Source organism: Glycine max, chromosome 4 (assembly GCF_000004515.6).
Source record: "Glycine max cultivar Williams 82 chromosome 4, Glycine_max_v4.0, whole genome shotgun sequence".
NCBI classification, from domain to species: domain Eukaryota; kingdom Viridiplantae; phylum Streptophyta; class Magnoliopsida; order Fabales; family Fabaceae; genus Glycine; species Glycine max.
The window spans coordinates 23,134,422-23,143,323 of NC_016091.4; positions in this window are offsets into that span (position 1 = coordinate 23,134,422).

Sequence of the window (8,902 nt, forward strand, 5' to 3'; positions counted from 1 at the left end):
TCCATCTCTACTCGATCACGGATTAGCTGCGCCGCCATCACGATCTACAAGAAAGAAGAGAAAGGGGTAGACTCTTTCACAAGAATCTAACTATGCAGTAACACAACGCTTCTCGTAACCATTACATGCAAGAAAAAGGGTATCTTAAGGCTTTTCATCTCTGGTAATCGATTACACAGCCTTGGTAATCGATTACCAGAGGCTAAACTTGAATTACACAGCCTCAGGACATGAAATATGCAAAAATGCACTGTGTAATCGATTACACATGCCTGGTAATCGATTACCAGTGACCCATCCCTCTGTGTAATCGATTACACAGGCTGGTAATCGATTACCAGAGGCTCCCTTAGCTTCCTGACTTCGTTTTCAAGCCTGGTAATCGATTACATACCCTGGTAATCGATTACCAGAGACTATCTTAGCCCCCTGTCTTCATTTTTAAGCCTTGTAATCGATTACCCACCCTTGGTAATCGATTACCAGAGGCCATAATCCACATATCACACAAAATTCACAGCTGGCCAGCCACCACAAGCCTCCTTGCTTTGTGGTCTTGTTCTCCTTTTATCTGTTGACTGCCAGGAGCTCGCCTGCTTAGGTACATCACAGGTTCTCACTGACCGACTATCCCCGGGTTGGGTCGGGATTGGTCAAGCTTGGTTTTGGGCAATAGCACCCCACCTGACGTCCCCAAGGTCTCCTAACCCCCGCGACATATCTCCAGGTACCACTCTGTGGTCAACAATAAAAGCAGGAAGTTTCACCCTTCAACACTTCCTCATCTCAAGCTTGTAGGATTATGGGGTACCCATCACATGTGGTACTAGGTGGCGGTCGGGCGATGGTGCACAACAAGTTTTCCACATCCACAATGCGCGCATAAACCCACCATCCCCTGTTGCCCACCTCCAACTGAGCTCACGTACTCCCACGTAGCCCATATCCTCGTTTCTCTCAACACCGGGTCCCCATCAATCCTCTCAAGCTTCCACAACATCCAAGCAAAACAACATTCAAACAGCACAAGCTATCACAGCCACGCAAAACAGAGCAAAGGCAGAAAACTCTGCTCAACACATCAACCAAAATCACAGCTTTTCTCACGTAAAGACCACAGTAACAATTCCTTCGATCCAATTCGTTAACCGTTGGATCGACTCCAAAATTTTACTGGAAGTCTATAGTGCATAAGCCTACATTTTGACCGTTGGGATCTACTAGTAAACATCCAGTACTCATTCTGTACTACTCTTTCCACAGCCAACCACACAAGCATTTTCTGCACCAAGCTAAAATCCTGCTGCACCTATTTTGACAGCAAAATTCTGCATAAGTGCAGATTTCGAAAATCACACTTCCCCTCATCCAATCTTGCTCAAATCAAATCCTACAAGTCCCAAATCATGTATCAAACATGTCTAAACCAAAGCCAAGCTTCAAACCACAGCAACACAAAATCTAGGTGTCCAAAACCCCTCAATTCAATGGCTTTTCTAGGTTTGAAAGGTGAAATTTAGAATGAGGTAAATTTGAAGCAAACTCTCACCTCACACAAGTCCATAACATCAATCTAAACTTGCCCAAACTGGATTTACACCTAAAATTCCACCAAATCAAAATTTGACTCTTCAACACCCAATTTTGCCCTAGAAATGGCTCTTGGTTCACTTTGGTCATTTGTTTTTCTCTCTAGCTCAGCCTAACCTTTCTCACATGTCCTAAATGACATTTCAAGCTAGTATTAACTCACTTTAACCTCCATTTACCACAGAATTCAGACTTAGCCTTCCAACTCTCAAAGTCTCACTCTTTTTCCACTCATAACATCACATTCTCACTTTCTAACCCTAGGTTAGTTCTACCCTTCATCTCTAACAGTTTTCCATCAGCAATTTCAGCATATAAACATCACAAACATCATCACGAAAACCCTAAAACAGAACGGGTATGTCTAACTCATCCAAACATGGCAATTTCAACAAGTTTTCAGCAAATGCCTTCACAAATAATCATCACACAGCAGAAAACTAACAAAACCACCCATCATATCTCCCAAAACCCCATACCCACGAAATTTAAGAGAGAAAGAAGTCCACCCAAACCTGAATTTTCGAAGTCCCACTCATAGCCACGCACTTCACGACTCCAAAAATGCCCTCCTTTTGCGATTTGGAGCGGAAATGAGCACCAAAGGTTGGAGCTTTGTTGGGGTTTCAATGGAGAATGGAGGAGAAGGAAAAAGCAACGTGAGGAAGAGGGAGAGCTTCTGAATTTCTGCTTTGGCTGAGTGAGGAGAGAGAAAAGCTTTTTTGTCTTATATAAAAAGGGTTTTCCCTTTTTCCATTATTTTATTTAAGCAATGCCACATGTCTCCATTTGAGTGGAGCAAGAAGGGCCCACTTTCTCTTTTTGACTGTGACCCATATTCAGTCACAAAAGTGAGAAAAATCTGACCTTTGAAACGCTAAAATCCTGCCTCGGTTTGCGTGCCGTTTCTCTGATTCCAGTTTCTCGCGTTTCTCTGCGTCCGCCGGGGCCAGTTTTCGAAAGCAAGCAATATATATATCAAAACGCTCAGAATAAAACCCCGAGCGTGGTTCAGAGGTTGGTTTTGTTAAATTTTAAGTCGCACGCAAAACGATGATTTTTAACTAATTAATTAGGAATTAACCCATAACCTCCCAGTTATGGATTTCTCTCCCTTAATTAGTCCAACCCGCATATCTTGCCCCCACTATTCCTATTTCTACCAAGAACATATCTATACATATACACTGAATAATACTTATATATATAATCATTCAAAATACATCGTCTTCAAAAATTCCGGGTAGAAATTTCCAGGATGTTACAGGCGTCCCTCCTAGACCTCTTTGTGGAGAGCTTCTTCGGAGCCATCTCCTGCAGGAGAAAAAAATTCAAGAAGTCAGTTTACCCTGAATTTGCATCTTATAAGTAAGACCAAACAATAGGGGGGTACCACTCCTTCCGAAAATGCAAACGTCAATGTGAATTTGGGCAGACTCCCATACATTCAAAGAATTTGCTACCTAAATCACACACGCATTTTCAAAGTATTTTGGCTACCTTAAGATCACATACATGCATTCCATAGTATTTCGGCTACCTTAAGATTACATACATGCATTTCACAGTATTTTGGCTACTTGAAAGATTGCATATCTTGTAAAGCACTTAAATTAAATTAACAATGTATCTTTGTCGCCCGTGTTAATTCAATCAAAAAGTATTTTGTCTACCTACCACGCAATATATACACCTATGAGGCCTTCTTGCTTCCTAACAAGCAATACATATATACATTTAATCAAAAGAAATATTTTTGCTACCCACACGATTGACCAAGGCATTTCGTTATCTACATTAATCAAATCAACAAGGCATTTTGTCTATTTATATACATTCAAGTATTTCCAATGAAAGTATTTTTGCTACCTACACCATTAACAAATGCTTTTTGATAACTAATTAAATTAAGAAATTAACAATCGAATTTTGATAACTAACTTAACTAACAAAAGCATTTCGCTACCTAAATTAATTGGGGTATTTCTCTGCCTAAGGTATTTGAGGTATTTTGTTACCTATCCTATGCCTACAAGTGCATGACGAGCAACGTTTTTTTCAAAACTAGGGCGCAAAGCCAGCGTCATGGTGCTGCCCAAGGCTGACCGTTTTGGCCCAAAGGTAAGCTCCAACTAACACCCACTTTTGTGTTCTCTTGTACCCAAAAACAAGCTTTGGTCCCTAGGCCTAAGGTATATCCAAGGCAATCAATCTAATCCTCATGGAGCTGCCCACATGCTCAAAAAAGGTAAACATACTCACACCCACTTGTTCCATGGGTCACTCTTCTCAAAATCATGTGCCAATGCCATTGGGGCATTTCATCGAACACTTGGTGGGCGCATGTTCAGGCATAAATAGCTAGGGAACGTGATGCAAGCTCCATTGGAGCTTGTAGGCCTAGGATCTTCTTCATCAATGGATTCCTTTGCTTCTTGGAAGATAAATGGCAGCGGAATGGAGAAGGAAGAGAGAGAGGAGACGCCACTTCAAGGAGAAGATGAGTCTAGAAGAAGCTCACCACCATAGGAGGCCATGGATAAGAGCTTGGAGGAAGAAGGAGATGAATGAAGGGAGAGAGAGAGAAGAGCACGAAATTTTGTGCTCAAAAGGAGCTCTGAAATCTGAAGTTAATATTCAAATGATCAAAGTTGAAAAAAATGCACACACATGACCTCTATTTATAGCCTAAGTGTCACACAATTGGAGGGAAATTCAAATTTCACTTGAATTTGAAATTGAATTTGTGGAGCCAAACTTTGGAGCCAAAATTTCACTAATTATGATTAGTGAATTTTAGTTATGGTTCAGCCCACTAATCCAAGATCAATTCCAAGATTCTCCACTAAGTGTGCTTAGGTGTCATGAGGCATGAAAAGCATGAAGGACATGCACAAAGTGTGACTATATGATGTGGCAATGGGGTGTAGTAAGCAAATGCTCACCTCCCCCTCTAAAATTTAATTGGATTGGGCTTCTACCAATTCAATTAAATTTATTTCCAACCACACACATCAAATATCCACTTAGTGCATGTGAAATTACAAAACTACCCCTAATACAAAAACTAGTCTAGGTGCCCTAAAATACAAGGGCTGAAAAATCCTATATTTCTAGAGTACCCTACCTACATTATGGAGCCCTAAATACAAGGTCCAAAAATAATGAAACCTTAATCTAATATTTACAAAGATAAGCGGGCTCGTACTTAGCCCATGGGCCCGAAATCTACCCTAAGGCTCATAAGAACCCTAGGGCCTTCTCTTGCATCTCTGGCCCAATCTACTTGGAGTTTTTCTATCCAATGCCCTTGCGGAGTAGGATTGCATCATTCCCTCCCCCTTGAAAAGGATTTGACCTCAAATCCCGAGGTTCTTGAAACTCTGGGCTTTTTTCCTCAACACCTGTAAAAAGAACAAAAACATATGTATTAGTGGTGTTTAGTATGTTGAAGTAAGGTAAGGTCTGAAAAATTATTTCCTGGGCATCTTCCCATAAAGGAACATGGTTCCTCACCAACTCAATGAGTGGTGCTACAAGTATAGAAAAATATGGGGCAAACCTTTTGTAAAAGTTTGTTAAGTCTTGGAAGCCCCAAATTTTTCTTACACTTGGTGGAGCGGGCCACTCAGGAATGACCTTTATTCTCTTAGGGTTCATGGGAACCCTTTGATCACAATTTAAAAAATTAAGAAAAGTAAAGCAATAGAACATACCTTTTTCTGTATTTTCATGTTGATTATTCCTACCAAAAAGTATAACAAACCTAAGGTGTCCCATATGAGTGCCTAAGTTTGTATTGAAACTAAAAATAAGAACAAACCTACCTAAAAGGTCCCTATGTACACAAATCATGAAGATGTTGGGTGCATGAGTGATTTTACAAAAGAGTGTTGCACCACCCAAAGCATTCATCACACCACCTATTTTAGGGATTTGGTGCCTAATAATACCTATTTTGGGCACCAACAAAGCACAAGGATTTAATCTCTTGCGAACCAAACCCTCATCCAACAACTCCTTTACTTGAGGAATAAAATCAAGCCTAAGAGATGTGGCAATGCTAAGAAGTGTCTTTTTACAAAGGAGAAAATGTGGAGGTTGTCTAAGAAGGGAAATTTCTTTAATATTTGTCTTTATTTCAAAATGTCTTTCTTTCTTAGCTAACCTCTTGGAGGAGACACTTACCTCCTTACACTCCTCCTTAACCATTAAAGGTTGTCCTTCTTCTTGGGGGTAGATCTCTTCACTAGATTCTTCCCCTTTTGCTTCTTCACTTTTACTAGAGGAAGGTGAAGTAGTAGCCTCATCTTGACTACTATAAATGTCTTGGCCCCTCATAATCATGGTTTTCTTGGTGGGGCATTGAGAAGTAATATGTCCTCTTCCAAGACATTTAAAGCACTTCATGGAGCTAGTCTTTTCTTGCATACTAGCCTTAAGGGGTTGCTTTTCTATTGTCTTCCCCTTATCATCTTTGGGCTTAGAAGGTCTCACCCCTAAGATTCCTTGACCTTGGTCTTTCTTTGGATAAGAGTGAGAGCCATAAGATTTTGAAGTAGACTTCCTTTTAAGTTGTTTCTCTACCCTTATTTCCCAATCTAAATTAGCCTCTACATTGTCCTTCCCATGGAAGTATGGGAGTTTAATGTTAACCTCTTGAGGCTTTCTTTCATTTTCTATCCTATGGGAGTGAGGTCTAAGATGTGACCTATGCCTTCCTTCATAATAGTCACGAAGTTCTTCACTTAGGCTCTTGCAAGAGTTATGACTACTATAGGAGACATGTTTTTCTCTTTTCATTTCTCTCATTATTTTTCTTCTTTCTTCCTCTCTTATTTTCTCTCTTTCATCTTGACTTATTTCTTCCACTCTTTTTTTACCTTTTTCTTTTCTCTCTTGTTTTTCTTTCCACAACTTAAGGGATCTCAACTCATCTAATATCTTATACAAGGGGTCCTTAGGAGTAGAACCCTCACCATTAACACTAGATGAAGAATGAAGACTCATGTTGGTTCCTAAGTTATGGTTCTTTCTTGTTGGGGGTTTGAAAACAAAAGGTAAAATAAACTATGGTTGAAACTAGCCAAAATAAACACTAAAAGAGGTGTGAAAGATAAGGTAAAAACTAATTAGTAAAAGCCAAGCTATCTAGGTGGTTTGACAATGGAGGGTAAAGGAAATAAGCTATGAAAATAAGCAAGAAATTAAAGTGCAAGAAATGCAAACTAGGCGGATCCTAAGAGTGTTTGGATGACCTAATTTAAGGTTCCCAACAAAACACTCACTGTCCTAAGGGGAAATTGCCTAAAATTATTACACACAAATGGAAGTAGGGTGACCTAGCGGAGGCTCCCAACTTGCTTCCAATGAAAGACCTTTTTGTTACAAAATTTGAAAGCAAAGCAAATTGCCAATTACAAAATTACAAAGAAAAAAGTCCTCAATTGTGGAGGCTATTCTCTCTTTAGTGTTTCACTCAATTTGGAGTGCTTCTTAGTCCAATAGCTCTTAAGGTGGTTGGCCCCTTGCTTCTTGACTCAAATTCTTCAAGATATGGCACCAATCCTCCTTTCCAATTCCCTATATGGCAACTCACAAGCAAGGAAACAAAGAGACAAGCAATAACCAAAGACAAAAAAAAATGAAATGAAAGATAAACCAATAGAGTTTTAACAAGACAAATTTCCAAGGATTATTCAACAATTAAAGCAATGAAAAGCACTAAAAGCAAGCTAGAACTCAAAGAGAAACCTAGAATGGCTCTAGAGTAGAGTATAAAAACTCTAAAAAAAAAAAACTCAAGAAACCTCTAGTTTTGGCACTTGTTTTCACAATAATGTTCAATTGAAATTTCAGAACTAGGATTGGTATAAAATAGGCACCAATTATAGAACAAATTTTGAGCCAAAACAACAAGCACACTTTCCTTTCACTTTTCTTTTTTTTCCTGGACACTGATTTTTCTGCCAACTTGTGAGATTTTTATTATTTTTTTCTTTAATCCAAATCGCTTGGTTCTTTTTTTATAATTTTGGTCCAGATGTCTAGAAAATTCAGTAAAAGTTTCAGCTCAAAAAACGTAGTGAAAAATTCCCAGTAATTTATACAAGTTCGTATGTTCAAGCTGCCAGCACCAGCGATTTCAACCTAGAAATCAAGAGTAGTGTTTATGTTGCTTAAGGCTTGGATAGTTACAATTTGTGTTTGCTTATGCTCAATTATCTTGAATAACAAAATTCAAGAGAGCTTAAGACTTATTTGATTCACAAATCCAGCCACAACTCAGCACCACAACTCAACTTCATCATAGGCATTATGTAGGAAACTTAGAAAGCAAAAAAAAAAGTTCAAGAACAAGACTACTTCTAGGAATTGATTTAGAACATGTTATGAACTAATTAACATGAAAGATTTGAATCAAATCAACTAATAGGCTAAAAGAATTTCATACACTCATGAACAAATGAGTTAGACAAAGAAACAAGAAAAATAAAATTCAGCACAACATAAGAAATCTTATGTGACAAGTTTCATGACTAGACATGACTTCTATGACAAAACTACAATAGGTGAACAAGTCACTCTAGATTTATGAGGTTTTCTTCTACTTTAATATTTTTGTAAGAATTTTATGGTTTAGGTTTCAGCCACAAAAATAACAATACAAAACTCAAAGGAACCTAAACTCAACACAATTCATGGTTCAAGAACAAGAACAAGAAATTTGAACCATAGAAAATCAAATCTAACTTCTATAGCAAGTTTAATCGGTGGAAACTCTAAAGAATCATGTTAACAACATTTAGAACAAGACATGTGAGGAGATACATGGAGAAAAATGAAGAAACAACAATGGAAGAGAAGGTAAAGAAAAAAAATAATGGAGGTTTAAGGAGCACCTACTTGAAGCTCTTGTGCTCTGATTACCACTTGATGCAAGCTCCATTGGAGCTTGTAGGCCTAGGATCTTCTTCATCAATGGATTCCTTTGCTTCTTGGAAGATAAATGGCAGCGGAATGGAGAAGGAAGAGAGAGAGGAGACGCCACTTCAAGGAGAAGATGAGTCTAGAAGAAGCTCACCACCATAGGAGGCCATGGATAAGAGCTTGGAGGAAGAAGGAGATGAATGAAGGGAGAGAGAGAGAAGAGCACGAAATTTTGTGCTCAAAAGGAGCTCTGAAATCTGAAGTTAATATTCAAATGATCAAGTTGAAAAAAATGCACACACATGACCTCTATTTATAGCCTAAGTGTCACACAATTGGAGGGAAATTCAAATTTCACTTGAATTTGAAATTGAATTTGTGG